The sequence below is a fragment of the Leiobunum rupestre genome, chromosome 10 (assembly GCF_980474605.1).
Source record: "Leiobunum rupestre chromosome 10, qqLeiRupe1.1.hap1, whole genome shotgun sequence".
NCBI lineage: Eukaryota > Metazoa > Arthropoda > Arachnida > Opiliones > Sclerosomatidae > Leiobunum > Leiobunum rupestre.
Window position 1 is genome coordinate 14,739,529 of NC_143393.1, and position 27,210 is coordinate 14,766,738.

The window sequence follows — 27,210 nt, forward strand, 5'->3', positions numbered from 1 at the left end:
AGTGAGAATCATACCCCTAGACCAACGGACCACGTTACATTGGGGTCAAGATGTAAATATGGTGCCTAACCCGTTGAAGTCTCCTCCATAAATCTGGTTTTCATAAATATTCTTCGCGGGGTCCGTCCGGGATTTGAACCCGGGACCTCTTGCACCCAAAGCGAGAATCATACCCCTAGTCCAACGGACCACGTTCCCATGTGCTCAAGATGTAAATATGGTGCGTAACCCGTTGAAGTCTCTTCCATAAAACTGGTCGGCAAAAACCCTCTTCGCGGGGTCCGTCTTGGATTTGAACCTGGGACCTCTCGCACCTAAAGCGAGTATCATACCGCTTGAATAACAGCCCACGCTATCTAGTGCACAAGATGTAAATATCGTGCCTAAGCCCATGAAGTCTCCTCCATAAAACTGATCGGCAAAAACGTTCATCGCGGGCTCCGTCCGGGATTTGAACCCGGGACCTCTCGCACCCAAAGCGAGAATCATACCCCTAGACCAACGGACCACGTTACATTGGGGTCAAGATGTAAATATGGTGCCTAACCCGTTGAAGTCTCCTCCATAAATCTGGTTTACATAAATATTCTTCGCTGGGTCCGTCCGGGATTTGAACCCGGGACCTCTCGCACCCAAAGCGAGAAACATACCCCTAGACCAACGGACCACGTTCCCATGTGCTCAAGATGTAAATATGGTGCCTAACCCGTTGAAGTCTCTTCCATAAATCTGGTTGGCATAATTATTCTTCGCGGCGTCCGTCCGGGATTTGAACCCGGGACCTCTCGCACCCTAAGCGAGAATCATACCCCTAGACCAACGGACCACGTTGATATGTGCTCAAGATGTAAATATCGTGCAAAACCCGTTGAAGTCTCCTCCATAAATCTGGTTGGCAAAAACATTCTTCGCGGGGTCCGTCCGGGATTTGAAACCGGGACCTCTCGCACCCTAAGCGAGAATCATACCCCTAGACCAACGGACCACGTTACATAGTGGTCAAGATGTAAATATCGTGCCTAACCCGTTGAAGTCTCCTCCGTAAAACTGGTCGGCAAAAACATTCATCGCGGGGTCAGTCCGGGATTTGATCCCGGGACCTCTCGCACCCAAAGCGAGAATCATACCCCAAGACCAACGGACCAAGTGGTTTTGTGCTGACGATCTAATTGTCGTGCATAACCCGTTGAAGTCTCATCCATAAATCTGGTCGGCAAAAACATTCTTCGTGATGTCCGTTTAGAATTTGAACACAGGACTTCTCATACCTTAAGCGATAATATACCCCTAGACCAACGGACCACGTTATCTTCTGCTCAAGATGTAAATATCGTGCCTAACCCGTTGAAGTCTCCTCCATAAATATGGTCGGCAAAAAGATTCTTCGCGAGGTCCGTCCGGGATTTGAACCCGGAACCTCTCGCACCCGAAGTGAGAATCACACCCCTAGACCAAGGGACCACGTGGTTTTGCGTTGACGATGTAAATATCGTGCATAACCCGTTGAAGTCTCTTCCATAAATCTGGTTGGCATAAATATTCTTCGCAGGGTCCGTCCGGGATTTGAACCCGGGACCTCTCGCACCCGAAGCAAGAATCATACCCCTAGACCAACGAATCACGCTGTTAAGTGCTCAAGATCTAAATATCGTGCATAACCCGTTGAAGTCTCCTCCATAAAACTGGTCGGCAAAAACATTCATCGCGGGGTCCGTCCGGAATTTGAACCCGGGACCTCTCGCACTCAAAGCGAGAATCATACCCCTAGACCAACGGACCAAGTGCTTTTGTGCTGACGATCTAATTATCGTGCATAACCCGTTGAAGTCTCTTCCATAAATCTGGTTGGCATAAATATTCTTCGCAGGGTCCGTCCGGGATTTGAACCCGGGACCTCTCGCACCCAAAGCGAGAATCATACCCCTAGACCAACGGACCAAGTGCTTTTGTGCTGACGATCTAATTATCGTGCATAACCCGTTGAAGTCTCTTCCATAAATCTGGTTGGCATAAATATTCTTCACAGGGTCCCTCCGGGATTTGAACCCGGGACCTCTCGCACTCAAAGCGAGAAACATACCCCTAGACCAACGGACCACGTTCCCATGTGCTCAAGATGTAAATATGGTGCCTAACCCGTTGAAGTCTCTTCCATAAATCTGGTTGGCATAAATATTCTTCGCGGGGTCCGTCCGGGATTTGAACCCGGGACCTCTCGCACCCTAAGCGAGAATCATACCCCTAGACCAACGGACCACGTTGATACGTGCTCAAGATGTAAATATCGTGCAAAACCCGTTGAAGTCTCCTCCATAAATCTGGTTGGCAAAAACATTCTTCGCGGGGTCCGTCCGGGATTTGAAACCAGGAACCTCTCGCAACCAAAGCGAGAATCATACCCCTCGACTAACGGACCACGTTTTGTTGCGCTGTCGATGTAAATATTGTGCATAACCCGTTGAAGTCACCTCCATAAAACTGGTCGGCAAACACATTCTTAGAGGGGTCCGTCCGGGATTTGAACCCGGGACCTCTCGCACCCGAAGCGAGAAACATACCACTACACCAACGGACCACGTTCCCATGTGCTCAAGATGTAAATATCGTGCCTAACCCGTTGAAGTCTCCTCCATAAAACTGGTCGGCAAAAACGTTCATCGAGGGGTCCGTCCGGGATTTGAACCCGGGACCTCTCGCACCCAAAGCGAGAATCATACCCCTAGACCAACGGACCAAGTGGTTTTGTGCTGACGATCTATATATCGTGCCTAACCCGTTGAAGTCTCCTCCATAAATATGGTCGGCAAAAACATTCTTCGCGGGGTCCGTCCGGGATTTGAACCCGGAACGTCTCGCAACCAAAGCGAGAATCATACCCCTGGACTAACGGACCACGATTTGTTGCGCTGTCGATGTAAATATCGTGCAAAACCCGTTGAAGTCTCCTCCATAAATCTGGTTGGCAAAAACATTCTTCGCGGGGTCCGTCCGGGATTTGAACCCGGGAAGTCTTGCACCCAAAGCGAAAATCATACTCCTAGACCAACGAACCACGTTCAGTTGTGCTTAAGATGTAAATATGTTGACTAACCCGTTGAAGTCTCCTCCATAAAACTGGTCGGCAAAAACACTCATCGCGGGGTCCGCCCGGGATTTGAACCCGGGACCTCTCGCACCCGAAGCAAGAATCATACCCCTAGAACAACGGACCACGTTACTCGGGGGTCAAGATGTAAATATCGTGCCTAACCCGTTGAAGTCTCCTCCATAAAACTGGCCGGCAAAAACATTATTCGCGGGGTCCGTCCGGGACTTGAACCCGGGACCACTCGCACCCAAAGCGAGAAACATACCCCTAGACCAACGGACCACGTTCCCATGTGCTCAAGATGTAAATATGTGGCCTAACCCGTTGAAGTCTCTTCCATAAATCTGGTTGGCATAAATATTCTTCGCGGGGTCCGTCCGGGATTTGAACCCGGGACCTCTCGCACCCTAAGCGAGAATCATACCCCTAGACCAACGGACCACGTTACATAGTGGTCAAGATGTAAATATCGTGCCTAACCCGTTGAAGTCTCCTCCATAAAACTGGTCGGCAAAAACATTCATCGCGGGGTCAGTCCGGGATTTGAACCCGGGACCTCTCGCACCCAAAGCGAGAAGCATACCCCAAGACCAACGGACCAAGTGGTTTTGTGCTGACGATCTAATTGTCGTGCATAACCCGTTGAAGTCTCATCCATAAATCTGGTCGGCAAAAACATTCTTCGTGATGTCCGTTTAGAATTTGAACACAGGACCTCTCATACCTTAAGCGATAATATACCCCTAGACCAACGGACCACGTTATCTTCTGCTCAAGATGTAAATATCGTGCCTAACCCGTTGAAGTCTCCTCCATAAATATGGTCGGCAAAAAGATTCTTCGCAGAGTCCGTCCGGGATTTGAACCCGGAACCTCTCGCACCCGAAGCGAGAATCACACCCCTAGACCAAGGGACCACGTGGTTTTGCGTTGACGATGTAAATATCGTGCATAACCCGTTGAAGTCTCTTCCATAAATCTGGTTGGCATAAATATTCTTCGCAGGGTCCGTCCGGGATTTGAACCCGGGACCTCTCGCACCCGAAGCAAGAATCATACCCCTAGACCAACGAATCACGCTGTTAAGTGCTCAAGATCTAAATATCGTGCATAACCCGTTGAAGTCTCCTCCATAAAACTGGTCGGCAAAAACATTCATCGCGGGGTCCGTCCGGGATTTGAACCCGGGACCTCTCGCACCCAAAGCGAGAATCATACCCCTAGACCAACGGACCACGTTACATTGGGGTCAAGATGTAAATATGGTGCCTAACCCGTTGAAGTCTCCTCCATAAATCTGGTTTTCATAAATATTCTTCGCTGGGTCCGTCCGGGATTTGAACCCGGGACCTCTCGCACCCAAAGCGAGAATCATACCCCTAGACCAACGGACCAAGTGCTTTTGTGCTGACGATCTAATTATCGTGCATAACCCGTTAAAGTCTCTTCCATAAATCTGGTTGGCATAAATGTTCTTCGCAGGGTCCGTCCGGGATTTGAACCCGGGACCTCTCGCACCCAAAGCGAGAAACATACCCCTAGACCAACGAACCACGTTCCCATGTGCTCAAGATGTAAATATGGTGCCTAACCCGTTGAACACTCTTCCATAAATCTGGTTGGCATAAATATTCTTCGCGGGGTCCGTCCGGGATTTGAACCCGGGACCTCTCGCATCCTAAGCGAGAATCATACCCCTAGACCAACGGACCACGTTGATATGTGCTCAAGATGTAAATATCGTGCAAAACCCGTTGAAGTCTCCTCCATAAATCTGGTTGGCAAAAACATTCTTCGCGGGGTCCGTCCGGGATTTGAAACCGGGACCTCTCGCACCCTAAGCGAGAATCATACCCCTAGACCAACGGACCACGTTACATAGTGGTCAAGATGTAAATATCGTGCCTAACCCGTTGAAGTCTCCTCCATAAAACTGGTCGGCAAAAACATTCATCGCGGGGTCCGTCCGGGATTTGAACCCGGGACCTCTCGCACCCAAAGCGAGAATCATACCCCTAGACCAACGGACCACGTTACATTGTGGTCAAGATGTAAATATGGTGCCTAACCCGTTGAAGTCTCCTCCACAAATCTGGTTGGCACAAACATTCTTCGCTGGGTCCGTCCGGGATTTGACCCCGGGACCTCTCGCACCCAAAGCGAGAATCATACCCCTAGACCAACGGACCACGTTCCCATGTGCTCAAGATGTAAATATGGTGCCTAACCCGTTGAAGTCTCTTCCATAAATCTGGTTGGCATAAATATTCTTCGCGGGGTCCGTCCGGGATTTGAACCCGGGACCTCTTGCACCCAAAGCGAGAATCATACCCCTAGTCCAACGGACCACGTTCCCATGTGCTCAAGATGTAAATATGGTGCCTAACCCGTTGAAGTCTCTTCCATAAAACTGGTCGGAAAAAACACTCTTCGCGGGGTCAGTCTTGGATTTGAACCTGGGACCTCTCGCACCTAAAGCGAGTATCACACCGCTTGAATAACAGCCCACGCTATCTAGTGCTCAAGATGTAAATATCGTGCGTAAGCCCCTGAAGTCTCCTCCATAAAACTGGTCGGCAAAAACATTCATCGCGGGGTCCGTCCGGGATTTGAACCCGGGACCTCTCGCACCCAAAGCGAGAATCATACCCCTAGACCAACGGACCACGTTACATTGTTGTCAAGATGTAAATATGGTGCCTAACCCGTTGAAGTCTCTTCCATAAATCTGGTCTGCAGAAATACTCTTCGCGAGATCCGTCCGGGATTTAAACCCGGAACCTCTCGCACCCGAAGCGAGAATCACACCCCTAGACCAACGGACCACGCGATCTTGCTCTGACGATGTAAATATCGTGCATAACCCGTTGAAGTCTCCTCCATAAATCTGGTCGGCAGAAATACTCTTCGTGGTGTCCGTCCGGGATTTGACCCCGGGACCTCTCGCACCCAAAGCGAGAATCATACCCCTAGACCAATGGACCACGTTCCCATGTGCTCAAGATGTAAATATGGTGCCTAACCCGTTGAAGTCTCTTCCATAAATCTGGTTGGCATAAATATTCTTCGCGGGGTCCGTCCGGGATTTGAACCCGGGACCTCTTGCACCCAAAGCGAGAATCATACCCCTAGTCCAACGGACCACGTTCCCATGTGCTCAAGATGTAAATATGGTGCCTAACCCGTTGAAGTCTCTTCCATAAAACAGGTCGGCAAAAACACTCTTCGCGGGGTCAGTCTTGGATTTGAACCTGGGACCTCTCGCACCTAAAGCGAGTATCACACCGCTTGAATAACAGCCCACGCTATCTAGTGCTCAAGATATAAATATCGTGCCTAACCCGTTGAAGTCTCCTCCATAAAACCGGTCGGCAAAAACATTCATTCGGGGATCCGTCTGGGATTTTGAACCCGGGATCTCTCGCACCCTAAGCAAGAATCATACCCCTAGACCAACGGACCACGTTTATATGTGCTCAAGATGTAAATATCGTGCAAAACCCGTTCAAGTCTCTTCCATAAATCTGGTTGGCAAAAAACATTAATCGCGGGGTCCGTCCGTGATATGAACCCGGGACCTCTAGCATCCGAAGCGAGAATCATACCCCTAGACCAAAGTACCACACTTGTGCTCAAGATGTAAATATGGTGCCTAATCCGTTGAATACTCCTCCATAAATCTGGTCGGCAAAAACATTCTTCGCGGGGACCTCCGGGATTTGACCCCGGGACCTCTCGCACCCAAAGCGAAAATCATACTAGTAGACTAACGAACCACGTTCAGTTGTGCTTAAGATGTAAATATGTTGACTAACCCGTTGAAGTCTCATCTGTAAATCAGGTCGGCAAACACATTCTTAGAGGGGTCCACCCGGGATCTCTCGCACCCTAAGCGAGAATCATACCCCTAGACCAACGGACCAAGTGGTTTAGTGCTGACGATCTATATATCGTGCCTAACCCGTTGAAGTCTCCTCCATAAATCTGGTCGGCATTAATACTCTTCGCGGGTTCCGTCCGGGATTTGAACCCGGGACGTCTCGCACCCTACGCGAGAATCATACCCCTAGACGAATGGACCACGTGTTTAATGCTGACGATGTAAATATCGTGCAAAACCCGTTGAAGTCTCCTCCATAAAACTGGCCGGCAAAAACATTCTTCGCGGGGTCCCTCCGGGATTTGAACCCGGGACCTCTCGCACCCGAAGCGAGAACCATATCCCTACACCAACGTACCACGTTAGCTTTTGCTCAAGAAGTAAATATCGTGCCTAACCCGTTGAAGTCTCCTCCATAAAACTGGTCGGCAAAAACACTCATCGCAGGGTCCGTCTTGGATTTGAACCCGGGACCTCTCGCACCCGAAGCAAGAATCATACCCCTAGACCAACGAATCACGCTGTTAAGTGCTCAAGATCTAAATATCGTGCATAACCCGTTGAAGTCTCCTCCATAAAATTGGTTGGCAAAAACATTCTTCGCGGGGTCCGTCCGGGATTTGAACCCGGGACCTCTCGCACCCGAAGCAAGAATCATACCGCTAGGCCGACGGACCACGTTGGTATGTGGTCAAGATCTAAGTACCGTGCATAACCCGTTGAACTTTCCTCCATAAATCTTGTCGGCAGAAATACTCATCGCGGGGTCCGCCCGGGATTTAACGTAGTACTTCTCGCACCCTAAGCGAGAATCATACCCCTAGACCAAAGTACCACACTTGTGCTCAAGATGTAAATATGGTTCCTAACCCGTTGAAGTTTCCTCCATAAATCTGGTCGGCAAAAACACTCATCGCGGGGTCCGTCCGGGATTTGAACCTCGGACTTCTCGCACCTGAAGCGAGAATCATACCCCTAGAACAACGGACCACGTTATCTTTTGCTCAAGAAGTAAATATCGTGCCTAACCCGTTGAAGTCTCCTCCACAAATCTGGTCGGCAAAAACATTCTTCGCGGGGTCCGTCCGGGATTTGAACCCGGGACCTCTTGCACCCAAAGCGAAAATCATACTCCTAGACCAACGAACCACGTTCAGTTGTGCTTAAGATGTAAATATGTTGACTAACCCGTTGAAGTCTCCTCCATAAAACTGGTCGGCAAAAACACTCATCGCAGGGTCCGTCTTGGATTTGAACCCGGGACCTCTCGCACCCAAAGCGAGAATCATACCCCTAGACCAACGGACCAAGTGGTTTTGTGCTGACGAACTAATTATCGTGAATAACCCGTTGAAGTGTCTTCCATAAATCTGGTTGGCATAAATATTCTTCGCAGGGTCCGTCCGGGATTTGAACCCGGGACCTCTCGCACCCGAAGCAAGAATCATACCCCTAGACCAACGAATCACGCTGTTAAGTGCTCAAGATCTAAATATCGTGCATAACCCGTTGAAGTCTCCTCCATAAAATTGGTCGGCAAAAACATTCTTCGCGGGGTCCGTCCGGGATTTGAAGCCGGGACCTCTCGCACCCGAAGCAAGAATCATACCGCTAGGCCAACGGACCACGTTGGTATGTGGTCAAGATCTAAGTACCGTGCATAACCCGTTGAACTTTCCTCCATAAATCTGGTCGGCAGAAATACTCATCGCGGGGTCCGCCCGGGATTTAACGTGGTACTTCTCGCACCCTAAGCGAGAATCATACCCCTAGACCAAAGTACCACACTTGTGCTCAAGATGTAAATATGGTGCCTAACCCGTTGAAGTTTCCTCCATAAATCTGGTCGGCAAAAACACTCATCGCGGGGTCCGTCCGGGATTTGAACCTCGGACTTCTCGCACCTGAAGCGAGAATCATACCCCTAGAACAACGGACCACGTTATCTTTTGCTCAAGAAGTAAATATCGTGCCTAACCCGTTGAAGTCTCCTCCACAAATCTGGTCGGCAAAAACATTCTTCGCGGGGTCCGTCCGGGATTTGAACCCGGGACCTATTGCACCCAAGGCGAAAATCATACTCCTAGACCAACGAACCACGTTTAGTTGTGCTTAAGATGTAAATATGTTGACTAACCCGTTGAAGTCTCCTCCATAAAACTGGTCGGCAAAAACACTCATCACGGGGTCCGCCCGAGATTTGAACCCGGGACCTCTCGCACCCGAAGCAAGAATCATACCCCATGACCAACGGACCACGTTACTAGGGGGTCAAGATGTAAATATCGTGCCTAACCCGTTGAAGTCTCCTCCATAAAACTGGCCGGCAAAACATTCTTCGCGGGGTCCGTCCGGGATTTGAACCCGGGACCTCTCGCACCCGAAGCGAGAACCATACCCCTAGACCAAAGGAACACGTTATTTCATGCTCAAGATGAAAAAATCATACCTAACCCGTTGAACTTTCCTCCATAAAACTGGTCGGCAGAAATACTCTTCGCGGGGTCCACCCGGGATTTGAACCCGGGACCTCTCGCACCCAAAACCGAAAATCATACTCCTAGACCAACGAACCACGTTCAGTTGTGCTTAAGATGTAAATATTTTGACTAACCCGTTGAAGTCTCCTCCATAAAACTGGTCGGCAAAAACACTCATCGCGGGGTCCGCCCGGGAATTGAACCCGGGACCTCTCACACACTAAGCGAGAACCATATCCCTAGACCAACGGACCAAGTGATAATGTGCTGACGATCTCAATATCGTGCAAAACCCGTTGAAGTCTCATCCATAAATCTGGTCGGCAAAAACATTAATCGCGGGGTCCGTCCGGGATTTGAACCCGGGACCTCTCGCACCCAAAGCGAGAATCATACCCCTAGACCAACGGACCACGTTATCTTTTGCTCAAGAAGTAAATATCGTGCCTAACCCGTTGAAGTCTCCTCCATAAAACTGGTCGGCAAAAACACTCATCGCAGGGTCCGTCTTGGATTTGAACCCGGGACCTCTCGCACCCAAAGCGAGAATCATACCCCTAGACCAACGGACCAAGTGGTTTTGGGCTGACGATCTAATTATCGTGCTTAACCCGTTGAAGTGTCTTCCATAAATCTGGTTGGCATAAATATTCTTCGCAGGGTCCGTCCGGGATTTGAACCCGGGACCTCTAGCACCCGAAGCAAGAATCATACCCCTAGACCAACGAATCACGCTGTTAAGTGCTCAAAATCTAAATATCGTGCATAACCCGTTGAAGTCTCCTCCATAAAATTGGTCGGCAAAAACATTCTTCGCGGGGTCCGTCCGGGATTTCAACCCGGGACCTCTCGCACCCGAAGCAAGAATCATACCGCTAGGCCGACGGACCACGTTGGTATGTGGTCAAGATCTAAGTACCGTGCATAACCCGTTGAACTTTCCTCCATAAATCTGGTCGGCAGAAATACTCATCGCGGTGTCCGCCCGGGATTTAACGTGGTACTTCTCGCACCCTAAGCGAGAATCATACCCCTAGACCAAAGTACCACACTTGTGCTCAAGATGTAAATATGGTGCCTAACCCGTTGAAGTTTCCTCCATAAATCTGGTCGGCAAAAACACTCATCGCGGGGTCCGTCCGGGATTTGAACCTGGGACTTCTCGCACCCGAAGCGAGAATCATACCCCTAGAACAACGGACCACGTTATCTTTTGCTCAAGAAGTAAATATCGTGCCTAACCCGTTGAAGTCTCCTCCACAAATCTGGTCGGCAAAAACATTCTTCGCGGGGTCCGTCCGGGATTTGAACCCGGGACCTCTCGCACCCAAAGCGAGAATCATACCCCTAGACCAACGGACCACGTTATCTTTTGCTCAAGAAGTAAATATCGTGCCTAACCCGTTGAAGTCTCCTCCATAAAACTGGTCGGCAAAAACACTCATCGCAGGGTCCGTCTTGGATTTGAACCCGGGACCTCTCGCACCCAAAGCGAGAATCATACCCCTAGACCAACGGACCAAGTGGTTTTGGGCTGACGATCTAATTATCGTGCTTAACCCGTTGAAGTGTCTTCCATAAATCTGGTTGGCATAAATATTCTTCGCAGGGTCCGTCCGGGATTTGAACCCGGGACCTCTAGCACCCGAAGCAAGAATCATACCCCTAGACCAACGAATCACGCTGTTAAGTGCTCAAAATCTAAATATCGTGCATAACCCGTTGAAGTCTCCTCCATAAAATTGGTCGGCAAAAACATTCTTCGCGGGGTCCGTCCGGGATTTCAACCCGGGACCTCTCGCACCCGAAGCAAGAATCATACCGCTAGGCCGACGGACCACGTTGGTATGTGGTCAAGATCTAAGTACCGTGCATAACCCGTTGAACTTTCCTCCATAAATCTGGTCGGCAGAAATACTCATCGCGGTGTCCGCCCGGGATTTAACGTGGTACTTCTCGCACCCTAAGCGAGAATCATACCCCTAGACCAAAGTACCACACTTGTGCTCAAGATGTAAATATGGTGCCTAACCCGTTGAAGTTTCCTCCATAAATCTGGTCGGCAAAAACACTCATCGCGGGGTCCGTCCGGGATTTGAACCTGGGACTTCTCGCACCCGAAGCGAGAATCATACCCCTAGAACAACGGACCACGTTATCTTTTGCTCAAGAAGTAAATATCGTGCCTAACCCGTTGAAGTCTCCTCCACAAATCTGGTCGGCAAAAACATTCTTCGCGGGGTCCGTCCGGGATTTGAACCCGGGACCTCTTGCACCCGAAGCAAGAATCATACCCCTAGACCAACGAACCACGTTAAGTTGTGCTTAAGATGTAAATATGTTGACTAACCCGTTGAAGTCTCCTCCATAAAACTGGTCGGCAAAAACACTCATCACGGGGTCCGCCCGGGATTTGAACCCGGGACCTCTCGCACCCGAAGCAAGAATCATACCCCTAGACCAACGGACCACGTTACTAGGGGGTCAAGATGTAAATATCGTGCCTAACCCGTTGAAGTCTCCTCCATAAAACTGGCCGGCAAAACATTCTTCGCGGGGTCCGTCCGGGATTTGAACCCGGGACCTCTCGCACCCGAAGCGAGAACCATACCCCTAGACCAAAGGAACACGTTATTTCATGCTCAAGATGAAAAAATCATACCTAACCCGTTGAACTTTCCTCCATAAAACTGGTCGGCAGAAATACTCTTCGCGGGGTCCACCCGGGATTTGAACCCGGGAACTCTCGCACCCAAAGCGAAAATCATACTCCTAGACCAACGAACCACGTTCAGTTGTGCTTAAGATGTAAATATTTTGACTAACCCGTTGAAGTCTCATCCATAAAACTGGTCGGCAAAAACACTCACCGCGGGGTCCGCCCGGGAATTGAACCCGGGACCTCTCACACACTAAGCGAGAACCATATCCCTAGACCAACGGACCAAGTGATAATGTGCTGACGATCTCAATATCGTGCAAAACCCGTTGAAGTCTCATCCATAAATCTGGTCGGCAAAAACATTAATCGCGGGGTCCGTCCGGGATTTGAACCCGGGACCTCTCGCACCCAAAGCGAGAATCATACCCCTAGACCAACGGACCAAGTGGTTTTGTGCTGACGATCTATATATCGTGCCTAACCCGTTGAAGTCTCCTCCATAAATCTGGTTGGCAAAAACATTCTTCGCGGGGTCCGTCCGGGATTTGAAACCGGGACCTCTCGCACCCTAAGTGAGAATCATACCCCTAGACCAACGGGCCACGTTACATAGTGGTCAAGATGTAAATATCGTGCCTAACCCGTTGAAGTCTCCTCCATAAAACTGGTCGGCAAAAACATTCATCGAGGGGTCCGTCCGGGATTTGAACCCGGGACCTCTCGCACCCAAAGCGAGAATCATACCCCTAGACCAACGGACCAAGTAGTTTTGTGCTGACGATCTAATTATCGTGCATAACCCGTTGAAGTCTCATCCATAAATCTGGTCGGCAAAAACATTCTTCGTGATGTCCGTTTAGAATTTGAACACAGGACCTCTGGTACCTTAAGCGAGAATATACCTTTAGACCAACGGACCACGTTATCGTCTGCTCAAGATGTAAATATCGTGCCTAACCCGTTGAAGTCTCCTCCATAAATATGGTCGGCAAAAAGATTCTTTGCGGGGTCCGTCCGGGATTTGAACCCGGAACCTCTCGCACCCGAAGCGAGAATCATACCCCTAGACCAAGGGACCACGGGTTTTTGCGTTGACGATGTAAATATCGTGCATAACCCGTTGAAGTCTCCTCCATAAAACTGGTCGGCAAAACTATTCTTAGCGGGGTCCGTCCGGGATTTTAACCCGGGACCTCTCGCACCCAAAGCGAGAATCATAACCCTAGACCAAAGTACCACACTTGTGCTCTAGATGTAAATATGGTGCCTAACCCGTTGAAGTCTCATCTATAAATATGGTCGGCAAAATCACTCATCGCGGGGTCCACCCGGGATCTCTCGCACCCTAAGCAAGAATCATACCCCTAGACCAACGGACCACGTTTATATGTGCTCAAGATGTAAATATCGTGCAAAACCCGTTCAAGTCTCCTCCATAAATCTGGTTGGCAAAAAACATTAATCGCGGGGTCCGGCCGTGATTTGAACCCGGGACCTCTAGCATCCGAAGCGAGAATCATACCCCTAGACCAAAGTACCACACTTGTGCTCGAGATGTAAATATGGTGCCTAACCCGTTGAATACTCCTCCATAAATCTGGTCGGAAAAAACATTCTTCGCGGGGACCTCCGGGATTTGACCCCGGGACCTCTCGCACCCAAAGCGAAAATCATACTAGTAGACTAACGAACCACGTTCAGTTGTGCTTAAGATGTAAATATGTTGACTAACCCGTTGAAGTCTCATCTGTAAATCAGGTCGGCAAACACATTCTTAGAGGGGTCCACCCGGGATCTCTCGCACCCTAAGCGAGAATCATACCCCTAGACCAACGGACCAAGTGGTTTTTTGCTGACGATCTATATATCGTGCCTAACCCGTTGAAGTCTCCTCCATAAATATGGTCGGCATTAATACTCTTCGCGGGTTCCGTCCGGGATTTGAACCCGGGACGTCTCGCACCCTACGCGAGATTCATACCCCTAGACGAATGGACCACGTGTTTAATGCTGACGATTTAAATATCGTGCAAAACCCGTTGAAGTCTCCTCCATAAATCTGGTTGGCAAAAACATTCTTCGCGGGGTCCGTCCGGGATTTGAACCCGGGACCTCTTGCACCCGAAGCAAGAATCATACCCCTAGACCAACGGACCACGTTTATATGTGCTCAAGATGTAAATATCGTGCAAAACCCGTTCAAGTCTCCTCCATAAATCTGGTTGGCAAAAAACATTAATCGCGGGGTCCGTCCGTGATTTGAACCCGGGACCTCTAGCATCCGAAGCGAGAATCATACCCCTAGACCAAAGTACCACAATTGTGCTCAAGATGTAAATATGGTGCCTAACCCGTTGAATACTCCTCCATAAATCTGGTCGGCAAGAACATTCTTCGCGGGGACCTCCGGGATTTGACCCCGGGACCTCTCGCACCCAAAGCGAAAATCATACTAGTAGACTAACGAACCACGTTCAGTTGTGCTTAAGATGTAAATATGTTGACTAACCCGTTGAAGTCTCATCTGTAAATCAGGTCGGCAAACACATTCTTAGAGGGGTCCACCCGGGATCTCTCGCACCCTAAGCGAGAATCATACCCCTAGACCAACGGACCAAGTGGTTTTGTGCTGACGATCTATATATCGTGCCTAACCCGTTGAAGTCTCCTCCATAAATATGGTCGGCAAAAACATTCTTCGCGGGGTCCGTCCGGGATTTAAACCCGGAACCTCTCGCAACCAAAGCGAGAATCATACCCCTGGACTAACGGACCACGTTTTGTTGCGCTGTCGATGTAAATATTGTGCATAACCCGTTGAAGTCACCTCCATAAAACTGGTCGGCAAACACATTCTTAGAGGGTTCCGTCCGGGATTTGAACCCGGGACCTCTCGCACCCGAAGCGAGAATCAAACCCCTAGACCAACGAACCACGTTCAGTTGTGCTTAAGATGAAAATATTTTGACTAACCCGTTGAAGTCTCCTCCATAAAACTGGTCGGCAAAAACACTCATCGCGGGGTCCGCCCGGGATTTGAACCCGGGACTTCTCGCACCCAAAGCGAGAATCATACCCCTAGACCAACGGACCAAGTGGTTTTGTGCTGACGATCTAATTATCGTGCATAACCCGTTGAAGTCTCTTCCATAAATCTGGTTGGCACAAATATTCTTCGCAGGGTCCGTCCGGGATTTGAACCCGGGACCTCTCGCACCCGAAGCAAGAATCATACCCCTAGACCAACGGACCACGTTGGTATGTGGTCAAGATCTAAATACCGTGCATAACCCGTTGAACTTTCCTCCATAAATCTGGTCGGCAGAAATACTCATCGCGGGGTCCGCCCGGGATTTAACGTTTTACTTCTCGCACCCTAAGCGAGAATCATACCCCTAGACCAACGCACCACGTTATCGTTTGCTCAAGAAGTAAATATCGTGCCTAACCCGTTGAACTTTCCTCCATAAAACTGGTCGGCAAAAACACTCATCACGGGATCCGCCTTGGATTTGAACCTGGGACTTCTCGCACCCGAAGCAAGAATCATACCCCTAGGCCAACGGACCACGTTGGTATGTGGTCAAGATCTAAATACCGTGCATAACCCGTTGAACTTTCCTCCATAAATCTGGTCGGCAGAAATACTCATCGCGGGGTCCGCCCGGGATTTAACGTGGTACTTCTCGCACCCTAAGCGAGAATCATACCCCTAGACCAACGCACCACGTTATCGTTTGCTCAAGAAGTAAATAACGTGCCTAACCCGTTGAACTTTCCTCCATAAAACTGGTCGGCAAAAACACTCATCACGGGATCCGCCTTGGATTTGAACCTGGGACTTCTCGCACCCAAAGCGAGAATCATACCCCTAGACCAACGGACCACGTTATCTTTTGCTCAAGAAGTAAATATCGTGCCTAACCCGTTGAAGTCTTCTCCATAAAAATGGCCGGCAAAAACATTCATCGCGGGGTTCGTCCGGGATTTGAACCCGGGACCTCTCGCACCCGTAGCGAGAATCATTCCCCTAGACGAATGGACCACGTTATTTAGAGGTCAAGATATAAATATTGTGCCTAACCTGATGAAGTCTCCTCCATAAAACTGGTCTGCAAAAACACTCATCGCGGGGTCCGTCCGGGATTTGAACCCGGGACCTCTCGCACCCGAAGCAAGAATCATACCCCTAGACCAACGGACCACGTTCCATTGTGGTCAAGATGTAAATATCGTGCCTAACCCGTTTAAGTCTCCTCCATAAAACTGGTCGGCAAAAACATTCTTCGCGGGGTCCGTCTTGGATTTGAACCCGGGACTTCTCGCACCCAAAGCGCGAATCATACCCCTAGGCCAACGCACCCTGTTATCGTTTGCTCAAGAAGTAAATATCGTGCCTAACCCGTTGAACTTTCCTCCATAAAACTGGTCGGCAAAAACACTCATCGCGGGGTCCGTCTTGGATTTGTACCCGGGACTTCTCGCACCCAAAGCGAGAATCATACCCCTAGACCAACGCACCACGTTATCGTTTGCTCAAGAAGTAAATATCGTGCCTAACCCGTTGAACTTTCCTCCATAAAACTGGTCGGCAAAAACACTCATCGCGGTGTCCGTCTTGGATTTGAAACTTGGACTTCTTGCACCCAAAGCGAGAATCATACCCCTGGACCAACGCACCACGTTATCTTTTGCTCAAGAAGTAAATATCGTGCCTAACCCGTTGAAGTCTCCTCCATAAAACTGGTCGGCAAAAACACTCATCACGGGATCCGCCTTGGATTTGAACCTGGGACTTCTCGCACCCTAAGCGAGAATCATACCCCTAGACCAACGGACCACGTTGCATTGTGTTCAAGATGTAAATATTGTGCCTAACCCGTTGAACTTTCATCCATAAATCTGGTCGGCAGAAATACTCTTCGCGGGGTCCGTCTTGGATTTGAACTCGGGACTTCTCGCACCCGAAGCGAGAATCACTCCCCTAGACGAATGGACCATGTTACGCTGTGGTCAAGATGTAAATATCGTGCCTAACCCGTTGAAGTCTCCTCCATTAAACAGGTCGGCAAAAACATTCTTCGCGGGGTCCGTCCGGGATTTGAACCCGGGACCTCTCGCACCCGAAGCGAGAATCATACCCCTAGACCAAGGAACACGTCATTTCATGCTCAAGATGAAAATATCATAACTAACCCGTTGAACTTTCCTCCATAAATCTGGTCGGCAAAAACACTCATCGCGGGGTCCGTCTTGGATTTGAACTCGGGACTTCTCGCACCTGAAGCGAGAATCACTCCCCTAGACGAATGGACCATGTTACGCTGTGGTCAAGATGTAAATATCGTGCCTAACCCGTTGAAGTCTCCTCCATTAAACAGGTCGGCAAAAACATTCTTCGCGGGGTCCGTCCGGGATTTGAACCCGGGACCTCTCGCACCCGAAGCGAGAATCATACCCCTAGACCAAGGAACACGTCATTTCATGCTCAAGATGAAAATATCATAACTAACCCGTTGAACTTTCCTCCATAAAACTGGTCGGCAAAAACACTCATCGCGGGGTCCGTCTTGGATTTGGACCCGGGACCTCTCGCACCCGAAGCGAGAATCATACCCCGAGACCAAAGGAACACGGTATTACATGCTCAAGATGAAAATATCATACCTAACCCGTTGAACTTTACTCCATAAAGCTGGTCGGCAAAAACACTCATCGCAGGGTCCGTCTTGGATCTGAACCCGGGACATCTCGCACCCGACGCAAGAATCATACCCCTAGACCAACGGACCACGTTGCATTGTGGTCAAGATGTAAATATCGTGCCTAATCCGTTGAAGTCTCCTCCATAAAACTGGTCGGCAAATATATTCTTCGCGGGGTCCGTTCGGGATTTGAACCCGGGACCTCTCGCACCCGAAGCGAAAATCATACTCCTAGACCAAAGGAACACGGTTTTACATGCTCAAGATGAAAATATCATACCTAACCCGTTGAACTTTCCTCCATAAAGCTGGTCGGCAAAAACACTCATCGCAGGGTCCGTCTTGGATTTGAACCCGGGACCTCTCGCACCCGACGCAAGAATCATACCCCTAGACCAACGGACCACGTTGCATCGTGGTCAAGATGTAAATATCGTGCCTAACCCGTTGAAGTCTCCTTTATAAAACTGGTCGGCAAAAACACTCATCGCGGGGTCCATCCGGGATTTGAACCCGGGACCTCTGGCACCCGATGCGAGAATCATACCTCTAGACCAACGGAACACGTGTACATTTGCTCAAGATGTAAATATGGTGACTAACCCGTTGAAGTCTCCTCTATAAATCTGGTCGGCAAAAACACTCATCGCAGGGTCCGCCTTGGATTTGAACCCGGGACCTCTCGCACCCGACGCAAGAACCATACCCCAAGACCAACGGACCAAGTGGTATTGTGCTGACGATCTCAATATCGTGCAAAACCCGTTGAAGTCTCATCCATAAATCTGGTTGGCAAAAAATTCATCGCGGGGTCCGTCCGGGATTTGAACCCGGGACCTCTAGCACCCGAAGCGAGAATCATACCCCTAGAATAACAGACCACGCTATCTAGTGCTCAGGATGTAAATGTCGTGCCTACGCCTATGAAGTCAGTAGAGAGTAACTAAAACTTAGCGCTTTTATTTCCAAGATGGCCGCCAAGATGGCCGCCAAAACACCCCCAAAAATATTTTCCAAAAATTTTTGTCCTTGGAAAAATTAAAAAAATATTTTAAATCTCAAATTTCACCTTGAAGATGATCTTTGACCTCGACGCTCGAACACTGTCCACAACCACTAAGCCTCGGTCTATACTCCCAACAAGTTTGGTCACGATCGGACAAGGTCGAACCGAGATATCGGCGATAATATGTAACCCCACCAAATACTTCCACTTATTTACTTTTGATATCGTTTTTTCGTTTTTTTCGTTTTTTCGCCGTTTAAAATGCTAATTAGTTATTTGCGAGATGGGGAAACGAATTCGCGACCTTCGCTTTATACCCTTGGTGGTTTTGGCCCCACCCAAAATACTTTAAACAGCTAATAAACGTGTCTAAACTTGCGATAATAACTATTTCTATAAATAATAATTGTTTTTACATTTAAAAGTCAAAGGATATGTGTAAGCGTAAGACGTCTCAAAAATCGAGCTCTTTAAAGGTTAAAAAAATGAAGTTATTTATGGGGAAACCAGAAATTAAATGCAAATCGCCTAACGATAATCCTTGTTGTAATAATGAGCCATGTCGCAAACACGCTTTTAATTTCTTTGATAATTTAAACTTTAGTGTTAAATGCTGGATTTGTCAAGAACAATATCTTGACAAGACAATTTTTAAGCAACACTTAATGGATCACTTATCGAGTAGTTATAAAAATCAAATTCGTATTGATGTTTGCGATTGTCTTCATTCAAAGAAACCAGAATATACAACCAAAGAAGAAATATTAGACGATCAAATTATTGATTATTTGAACGAGTTTAACGTAAAACATCAAGAATGGTTAAACGAGTTTGTTAATGGTACTGGAACTCCAAAGAAAATTCAACGTAAAAAAAGACAACTGGTATTAAGTCCGAAGAAACTTTAAATTCAACAATGAAATCAAATATTGTATTTCCACCGGACTTTGTCATGCCATCTGATGAGCAGATGGAAGCTATTATTTTTTTTCAAGAATATTGTAAAAATAATCAAATTTTAACTCTTAATCAAGTTGAAACACCCATTGAGGTTTTGGAAAATCTTGAACAAACTTGTCAAATGATTGAAAATATGTGAATAAAGCTGATTTTCTAATATATTGTGATTATTTTTCTTACGTAAAATAGATATTTTAACTCTTTCATGTTAAGGTTTAGCGTGGTAGATCGGTAGCGTTGCAGGACGCTATTCAAACAGTCTCAAGTTCAAATCATAATCCTTTCGATATATCACGCTAAATCTTTTATTAGTATAAAACGAGATGTCGCCCAACTGAAACTGTCATTATAAAGATGTCAAGTTTTGTAGTATTTCTACCTTCGAACGCATCACCCGATATTTACCCGGAAAATACGCCTTCTAACTTTAAAGTTCAATTATCAAAACCTTTAAATTTTAACAATGAAAAATGGTCTTGCGCATTAGCAGAAATAATTCTTCCTGAAACTTATTCGAATATAACAAATGAGTATTCGCATTTCCAAGTAGGGCACGTGTCAGATGTTATTTCACCCGAAGAAAATCAATGGGATTATATTAAAATTGAAATTCCACCCAAACGTTACGAGGGTGATCTAGATCGAAATAAGAATAATATTCCAACATCGCTTCAAAATAATATACTCAACGAGTTTGCTAAAACTATTGAGGCCAATCAAACACTTAAAGGAAAAATACATATGAATACGGTAAAAGTTGATGAAAACGAAGACAGTTCAAAATTAAAAATACAGTTACAAAAAGATGTGCAAGTAAGAATACCTCAAGCATCGCCCCTAGCGTCTGTTCTGGAATTTCGAGAAAATGATTTTGTCGACAGTGATTATCTTTCTAATTATCCTCTCTCGAATCACGCCAAAACTATTTCTTTAACTTACGCAACAAATTTTATCGAAGTACGAATTAAAAAAGCGTTAGTTGTGAATAAATATCAACAAAAATATTTACCACGACAAATTCCCGTGGAAGAAATACAATCACAACCCAGGAGAAAAAAAACAGAAAATTAACAAGAAACCGAAACTAAAACCAGAAGTGAAACAAGAGGAAAAACCAAAACTTGAACCAAAAACAAATTTAGAAGAAAAGCCAAATTTGAAACCAGAAGAAAATCTAAACAACATTTTACCAACAGAACCTTTAATTCCAAATATTAATGAAGACGTCAACCAACCAAAAGTTTTAAATCCTTCCGAAGAAAATAATCTACCAAGTTCTCTCCCAATACCCATTAATCCACCATCTCAGCCTGTTATTAAACAAATACAATGGAATAATTACGCGATTGTTTTTGAGGCGGGCAGATATGAGGGAGAAAGACAATATAATAATGAAATTCAACCGTTCACATTACACTTAATTATACGCGATTTATTAGAACGATGTAAACCAAGACAGTTTGATGGATTAAAAACAGCAATATCTTCCGATGATTAAGATAATTTATATTTTAATTTAGAAATACCGGTAGGGATGGAAATTAAATTTCAAAATCCATTAGCAGATCTTTTTAAAATTCCACCAGACACTTATTTTACGGGTATTCAAAAATTTGGACCGTTAAATAATTTAAATAATATTACTTTTAATTCGCGTACTAATTTTATCGACATACGTATTGAGACTACAAAAATACCGCAATTTGAGCAGGAAGATTGGGCTTTCTATTCCGTATCAATCATCCAACCTTTTTTATTTGAAGGTCAGAGAGATGATTTTGGAAATATTATCCCATTATCTTTGCATAGGCAATTAAAAAACGAGATTCAACAGGCGACTAACTTCCCCCCTTTGAATCGGTACGAAATTAGTTACGCAATAGAAGAAATAAATCGAGGTCATTACTTAAGAATTTCATTTCCTAAAGATCTACAGATGGCCTTCACGGGGAGATTAGCAAATATTTTTAATATAAAAGCGCCAGAATTTCAAAATGGTGTAATTAGCAGTCAAAATCCTTTAAAAGTTTATGAGGAAAAATTTATGTCAGATGAGGAATCTGTTATAGATTTTAGGTACAATAAAAATATTCCAATCGAACACCCTAACTGGGAAAATGACAGTTATACGTTTGAACGAAACTATTACGAGTCTGATAAAGATTTAAGCGGGAATTTTAAACCGTTATCTGTTCATTTAAAAATTTTTAATGAACTTCAAAAATATTTTGATTCGCATATCTCACTTAAGGCTGGATTTTTTATTTTCAAAGAAAATGGAAATTATTATTTTCAAATTGAGTTAATGAGTGGGTTGGAAATTAAAATATTCGGTCCTCTAGCAGACCTCTTACAAATTGAGTACAAAGTAGATTATATATCCTCAGTTTATAAAAGCAAACCATTAGACCCTCTTCAAATTAGATTAGAATTAGATAATACGGCTAATTTTATAATTTTTCGAAACGATTTAAACAGAGTTGAGAATAGTCGACGACAAAAACGTGATATTGATTTCCACAATTACGAACATGGTAAAAATAATAAACTAAATATTGTAGACAAATTCCATTGTCGAATTCCAACTGGTGTGTACCACACTATTGATGATATTTTATTAGCAATGAAACAATCATTGCCACATCAGAGTTGGGCTAAATTCGAGTTTAATTTTAATTCAGATTCGACAGTTTCAGTTAAAGGTTTGGGTGGAAACAGTTTTTTAACCTTTCCAATAGATAACCCCAAACTCGGGCGAATGTTAGGTTTTTCAAACAATCAAATTGAAAGGCCTCTTTTTAACGAAATAGGTATGTACCCCGCAGATCTCAACCACGGAATATCCGGAATTTATGTCTATACAAATATTATACAACCTATAATAACAGGACACACTAATACCCCCCTGCTGAGAATTATCAAATTAAACGAAAATAAAAATCGAGCACAGGTTGAAAGATTTCATTTTTTAGACCATTTTCCAGTTCTCTACGATCAAATACAGACTATAGAAATTTCTTTAAGGTCGGATTACGGTGAACTCCTGCCATATAAAACAGGCAAGATTATTATTAAATTAATATTTAAAAGACTGGATGCTTAGTCTAAAGTACACTTAAAACAAGCTCATCATGGAAAGATATTATCATCATTATGTTCAAACAGGACGCGGATATAACGTCTTTCGAGGAAGTCAATATCAGACTGGACGTGGATTTGGGTCAATTTTTAAAAGTTTAGCAAGATTCGTAACACCTCTTTTTCGACCCGTAGCTAAATCACTCGGTATTCAAGGGTTGGTTATGGGGAAAAGGATAATGGACGATGTTGTTGCGGGTCAAAATTTTAAGGAGTCGTTAAAAAAAAATAGTAAAATTGCTGGAACAAATCTTTTAAATAGTCTCGGTGATACCATATTAAATACACAGAAAGGCTCTGGAGCTCGAAGAGTAAAGAAGCGCAAATCAAAATTACGCAATAAGCAAAGAAAACGCAAGAGAACAAAAACCGATTTTCTTGACTAAAGCATTATGCATCAATTTGAATCTATGTGTTCAGAGTTAGAGCTTTTTAACGAACCCCTGATTAATGGTAATATTGAGGGGAATAAATTTGTAGACTATTTCCCTATAGCTCCCTTATCTAATGCTACACAGATTGATTTTTCTATCCCCGGGGGAGATTATTATATTGACATGTCAAACTTGATGCTTAAAATTCGAATTCGGGTTAAAAAAGAACAAAACGGTGTTTTAATAGATATTCCAACAGCCGAAAAAAAAGTATCATTATGTAATCTTCCATTGCATTCTATTTTTAGCCAAATAGACGTGTTTATGAATGAGACTTTAGTACAATCTAGCAACAACTGCTACCCATATTTAGCATATTTAGCAACAGTTTTAAATTTTGATAAAGGCGCAAACAATCTTACAAAACCGCCGAGGGCTATTACGAAGACGGGTTTTGCGACCCAACGCTAGCGTTTAACGATGTTCATAAAGATAAAAAAACAATGGAATTTTAAAAAGAAGTAAAGATATTGCTGGATCGAAACTTTGTGAATATATGGGTAGACTTCATGTAGACTCTTGTAAAATAGACAAATTTCTTTTAAACAAAGTGAATTTAAGAATTCGACTCTTGAAAAATTACGAGGAATTTATAATTATTTCACAAGAAGATGTTAATATCAAATATAGATTGCTTATCGAAGAAGCGGTTCTTACTGCTAAACATATTCTCGTAAATCCAGATCTCCAGCTGGCACATAATGCTATATTGCACAAACAGAGGGCTTTGTACGATCTAACACAAACTGTTGTTAAAACTCTAACAATTTCAGCAGGCGCGAGCGATTTCGTGAAGTCAAATATTTTTTTAGGTAAAATTCCAAATCGTGTAATAATCGGAATGGTAAACAATTCAGCTTACAATGGATCTAGTATAGAAAATCCCTTTCAATTTAACCATAATAATCTCTCGTTCTTACAACTTTCATTAGACGACCAGAATATACCAGAAACTGCTCTAACTCCAGATTTTAATAAAAACCTTTACACTAGGTCGTATTATTCACTATTCTCGGCAATGGATTTAATCGGAAATAACTCTGGTAATTGTATTGATTACGAAAATTATAAAAACGGTAATACATTATTCGCGTTTGATTTAACTTACGATTCCTCGGCAAACTCTAACAACCTCTCAATTCAACGAAATGGTAGTTTACGGATGGTAATGAAGTTTTCTTCCCCCTTAACTAATGTTCAAAACATAATTATTATTGGAGAATACGAAAACCGATTTGTCATTAACCAAGAGCGTCAAGTTACGTATATTACGGAATAAAATCAATCAACGAGGGCAAAGATTGGTTAGTTGTTTCGCGAAATCGTAGTGGTAAAGATGTCTCGAACTCACAGTCTCTCACCCAAACAAGAAGTAACGGTGCTAGGTTATGTAAATCCATCCATCAAAATTTACCGACTAGACACTTGCGCCGAATTTGAACTGAATTTGGAAGCCTGGCAATCTCTATTCACATTCGAAAAGGAAATAACTGATTTTTTTGAAGACCAAGTTGCTAGTTTTCACACCTGGCTTCCTCTTGAAGGTTCAAAGATAAAAATCGACTGTTTCAAGGGACAAAAGGAAAAACTCGTGGATGTACGAGCTTGCGCCAGAGGAAAAAACCATTTGTATCATCTTTTTTATTCAACAAATTATAGTTTTAATCTCAACCAAGCAGGGTGGAAAAGATTAAAACATTGTAAACATACAATCGATCAGGAAATTAATTTAATTTTGTCGGCAAAAAATATTATGCGTGACATAATTGTACATGAGCTCACTGATAAAATGTTTGAAATTACCGAAAATTGTGAGAATCCGCATTGTAAATCTTCGATTGCTCACGATGTCTCTTGTAAACTAGGATTTAGCACAAATTTTGAAGACCGAGTGGAAAATATGATATTAATAGCTATCCCCCAATTAAACTACGATCATATTGTTGTAAGATTCCAAAAGGAATTTGGTCTTGATCCCTTAATAGTAGAAAGTCAATTATATTTTGATATTGTACAAAATGTTTCAAACTTAAAATGTGATTTAATTTATTAAAATAAAAACTTTTACTATAATCTGTTTTTATTATTTCTATTCACACATTTAAAGATGGTGTTGTCAAAAACAGACAAACAATTAAGTAAAGTTTATTACGATGTTGAAAGCCCATACAGTTATTCTGACAGTGTTACTTTAAGAAAAAAATTTCCCAAAATTTCGGAAAAAGAAATTAAAAATTTTCTCAGTAAACAACCAACCTACACACAACACAGAGCTAGGAGGTTAAAATTTAAACGTAACAAATTATATGTAACAACTATTGACGAGACATTTATGGCCGATTTATTAGACCTCCCTATTTTACAAACTTTTAATAAAAATTACCGCTATACGTTATTAGTTCAGGATATATTAAGCAAATTCGCTTTTATTCTGCCAATTAAAAATAAAACCTCGAGCGAGATTGTGAAGGCCTTTAGAGAGATTTTCAAAAAACGGGTACCCCTTAATTTATGTACCGACGCAGGGACAGAATTTCGAAACGCCCCATTTCGCGCTCTCTTAAAGCGTTATAACATCCACCATTACCTCACGTACTCCGAGAAAAAAGCTTCTATGGTTGAGAGATTCGTTCGCACGGTAAAATCTAAAATTTTTAAAATAATTACCAAGACCGGCGATTTACACTATCTTAATAAACTACCATTAATTGCAAAAGCTTATAACGCTCGAAAACATTCAACAACGGGAATCGTCCCTAAAGATGTCAATAAAAACAATGAATCGGCAATTTGGGAAAAAAAACTATGGCAATCTTAGTATGATTGGAAAGGCAAATTTAAAAATTGGGGATAAAGTTCGATTAGCCGTTGCAAAAACAACATTTGATAAAGCATACAAGGGAACGTTTACAGCCGAAATATTTGAAATTCATAGAGTAATTACGAGAGATCCCTGTATGTATATTGTGAAAGATTTGACCGGCAATATAATTAAAGGAGCTTTTTACGCTCAAGAAATAGTTAAAATTCAAGTGTAGAGCGCTACAGTCTTTATTCAACATTTTGTTATCCATGGGTAAAGTACACATTCTCCTGGGTCTCGCGATTGTAATATTTGGCGTGAGCGCCACAATAGTTTCATCCGCGATGAAATTTAAAAAAAGAAGTCCCGAATACAGCTTAGATATTGGAATTTGCGACAAAGCCTTCGATTTAGGAAGAGACACGTACCTTGTAAAATGTAACGAAACTTTTGACGTGCGACATTTTAAAAAAGAAGACGGTAGTTTAAAACCATCTATCAGAGGAATCAACTTAACAAAAGATCAATATGAGAAATTATGCATTTTGACAGTGACGTGAAAGATGAACACTAATCAAATCCAATCTATACTTAAGTGTGACCCCCGCTCGAGAGATAAATTTATCGGAGTGTTTCCCGCTAATAGATTACCAAAAGTTCCAATTAAAAAAAATCATATTGTTTCGTAATCAACACCGATCCTGATACGCTTCCAGGGTCTCATTGGACGGCTGTTTACAAATCGGGCGACACTCTGGACTTTTTTTGTTCTCTAGGAAGATCACATCGTGACTATGGATTTTTGCTAGAGCGATATAGCAAGCGTATTCAATTCAATACTCATAAATTTCAATCAAATAAAAGCCAAAACTGCGGACCTCATGTAATTTATTTTATAACCTCGAGATGTGTGGGGATTTCTTACAGTAAAATAATTAACGAATTGTATAATTTCGATTTAAAAAGAAATGATAGTTTAGCGTTGTTGAATATATGTATTCATTTGATGAAAGAGTGGAAACGAAATAAATCGATTTGTTTAAAATAAAAAAAA

General features: G+C 44.4%; 27 non-coding genes across 27 annotated transcripts; all 27 read right to left on the bottom strand.

The window, feature by feature from the left end:
• Positions 1 to 434: 434 nt before the first annotated feature.
• Positions 435 to 508, bottom strand: TRNAP-UGG (transfer RNA proline (anticodon UGG)). Its single transcript has one exon. It is a non-coding gene; the product is annotated as a tRNA-Pro (tRNA).
• A 244-nt stretch (positions 509 to 752) lies between these two features.
• On the bottom strand, positions 753 to 826 carry TRNAP-AGG (transfer RNA proline (anticodon AGG)). The gene has a single exon. It is a non-coding gene; the product is annotated as a tRNA-Pro (tRNA).
• Positions 827 to 913: 87 nt separating this feature from the next.
• Positions 914 to 985, bottom strand: TRNAP-AGG (transfer RNA proline (anticodon AGG)). Its single transcript has one exon. It is a non-coding gene; the product is annotated as a tRNA-Pro (tRNA).
• An 881-nt stretch (positions 986 to 1,866) lies between these two features.
• Positions 1,867 to 1,938, bottom strand: TRNAP-UGG (transfer RNA proline (anticodon UGG)). The gene has a single exon. It is a non-coding gene; the product is annotated as a tRNA-Pro (tRNA).
• Positions 1,939 to 2,184: 246 nt separating this feature from the next.
• On the bottom strand, positions 2,185 to 2,256 carry TRNAP-AGG (transfer RNA proline (anticodon AGG)). Its single transcript has one exon. It is a non-coding gene; the product is annotated as a tRNA-Pro (tRNA).
• Positions 2,257 to 2,503: 247 nt separating this feature from the next.
• On the bottom strand, positions 2,504 to 2,575 carry TRNAP-CGG (transfer RNA proline (anticodon CGG)). Its single transcript has one exon. It is a non-coding gene; the product is annotated as a tRNA-Pro (tRNA).
• An 87-nt stretch (positions 2,576 to 2,662) lies between these two features.
• TRNAP-UGG (transfer RNA proline (anticodon UGG)) lies at positions 2,663 to 2,734 on the bottom strand. The gene has a single exon. It is a non-coding gene; the product is annotated as a tRNA-Pro (tRNA).
• Positions 2,735 to 3,457: 723 nt separating this feature from the next.
• On the bottom strand, positions 3,458 to 3,529 carry TRNAP-AGG (transfer RNA proline (anticodon AGG)). The gene has a single exon. It is a non-coding gene; the product is annotated as a tRNA-Pro (tRNA).
• Positions 3,530 to 4,251: 722 nt separating this feature from the next.
• Positions 4,252 to 4,323, bottom strand: TRNAP-UGG (transfer RNA proline (anticodon UGG)). Its single transcript has one exon. It is a non-coding gene; the product is annotated as a tRNA-Pro (tRNA).
• An 87-nt stretch (positions 4,324 to 4,410) lies between these two features.
• On the bottom strand, positions 4,411 to 4,482 carry TRNAP-UGG (transfer RNA proline (anticodon UGG)). The gene has a single exon. It is a non-coding gene; the product is annotated as a tRNA-Pro (tRNA).
• Positions 4,483 to 4,728: 246 nt separating this feature from the next.
• Positions 4,729 to 4,800, bottom strand: TRNAP-AGG (transfer RNA proline (anticodon AGG)). The gene has a single exon. It is a non-coding gene; the product is annotated as a tRNA-Pro (tRNA).
• An 87-nt stretch (positions 4,801 to 4,887) lies between these two features.
• Positions 4,888 to 4,959, bottom strand: TRNAP-AGG (transfer RNA proline (anticodon AGG)). Its single transcript has one exon. It is a non-coding gene; the product is annotated as a tRNA-Pro (tRNA).
• Positions 4,960 to 5,046: 87 nt separating this feature from the next.
• On the bottom strand, positions 5,047 to 5,118 carry TRNAP-UGG (transfer RNA proline (anticodon UGG)). Its single transcript has one exon. It is a non-coding gene; the product is annotated as a tRNA-Pro (tRNA).
• A 564-nt stretch (positions 5,119 to 5,682) lies between these two features.
• On the bottom strand, positions 5,683 to 5,754 carry TRNAP-UGG (transfer RNA proline (anticodon UGG)). Its single transcript has one exon. It is a non-coding gene; the product is annotated as a tRNA-Pro (tRNA).
• Positions 5,755 to 9,789: 4,035 nt separating this feature from the next.
• Positions 9,790 to 9,861, bottom strand: TRNAP-UGG (transfer RNA proline (anticodon UGG)). The gene has a single exon. It is a non-coding gene; the product is annotated as a tRNA-Pro (tRNA).
• Positions 9,862 to 10,107: 246 nt separating this feature from the next.
• TRNAP-CGG (transfer RNA proline (anticodon CGG)) lies at positions 10,108 to 10,179 on the bottom strand. Its single transcript has one exon. It is a non-coding gene; the product is annotated as a tRNA-Pro (tRNA).
• Positions 10,180 to 10,738: 559 nt separating this feature from the next.
• Positions 10,739 to 10,810, bottom strand: TRNAP-UGG (transfer RNA proline (anticodon UGG)). Its single transcript has one exon. It is a non-coding gene; the product is annotated as a tRNA-Pro (tRNA).
• Positions 10,811 to 11,056: 246 nt separating this feature from the next.
• On the bottom strand, positions 11,057 to 11,128 carry TRNAP-CGG (transfer RNA proline (anticodon CGG)). Its single transcript has one exon. It is a non-coding gene; the product is annotated as a tRNA-Pro (tRNA).
• Positions 11,129 to 11,687: 559 nt separating this feature from the next.
• Positions 11,688 to 11,759, bottom strand: TRNAP-CGG (transfer RNA proline (anticodon CGG)). The gene has a single exon. It is a non-coding gene; the product is annotated as a tRNA-Pro (tRNA).
• Positions 11,760 to 11,846: 87 nt separating this feature from the next.
• TRNAP-CGG (transfer RNA proline (anticodon CGG)) lies at positions 11,847 to 11,918 on the bottom strand. Its single transcript has one exon. It is a non-coding gene; the product is annotated as a tRNA-Pro (tRNA).
• Positions 11,919 to 12,481: 563 nt separating this feature from the next.
• On the bottom strand, positions 12,482 to 12,553 carry TRNAP-UGG (transfer RNA proline (anticodon UGG)). Its single transcript has one exon. It is a non-coding gene; the product is annotated as a tRNA-Pro (tRNA).
• A 246-nt stretch (positions 12,554 to 12,799) lies between these two features.
• TRNAP-UGG (transfer RNA proline (anticodon UGG)) lies at positions 12,800 to 12,871 on the bottom strand. The gene has a single exon. It is a non-coding gene; the product is annotated as a tRNA-Pro (tRNA).
• Positions 12,872 to 13,116: 245 nt separating this feature from the next.
• On the bottom strand, positions 13,117 to 13,188 carry TRNAP-CGG (transfer RNA proline (anticodon CGG)). The gene has a single exon. It is a non-coding gene; the product is annotated as a tRNA-Pro (tRNA).
• Positions 13,189 to 14,194: 1,006 nt separating this feature from the next.
• TRNAP-CGG (transfer RNA proline (anticodon CGG)) lies at positions 14,195 to 14,266 on the bottom strand. The gene has a single exon. It is a non-coding gene; the product is annotated as a tRNA-Pro (tRNA).
• Positions 14,267 to 14,971: 705 nt separating this feature from the next.
• Positions 14,972 to 15,044, bottom strand: TRNAP-CGG (transfer RNA proline (anticodon CGG)). Its single transcript has one exon. It is a non-coding gene; the product is annotated as a tRNA-Pro (tRNA).
• Positions 15,045 to 15,290: 246 nt separating this feature from the next.
• Positions 15,291 to 15,362, bottom strand: TRNAP-CGG (transfer RNA proline (anticodon CGG)). The gene has a single exon. It is a non-coding gene; the product is annotated as a tRNA-Pro (tRNA).
• Positions 15,363 to 16,242: 880 nt separating this feature from the next.
• Positions 16,243 to 16,314, bottom strand: TRNAP-CGG (transfer RNA proline (anticodon CGG)). Its single transcript has one exon. It is a non-coding gene; the product is annotated as a tRNA-Pro (tRNA).
• Positions 16,315 to 27,210: the final 10,896 nt, after the last annotated feature.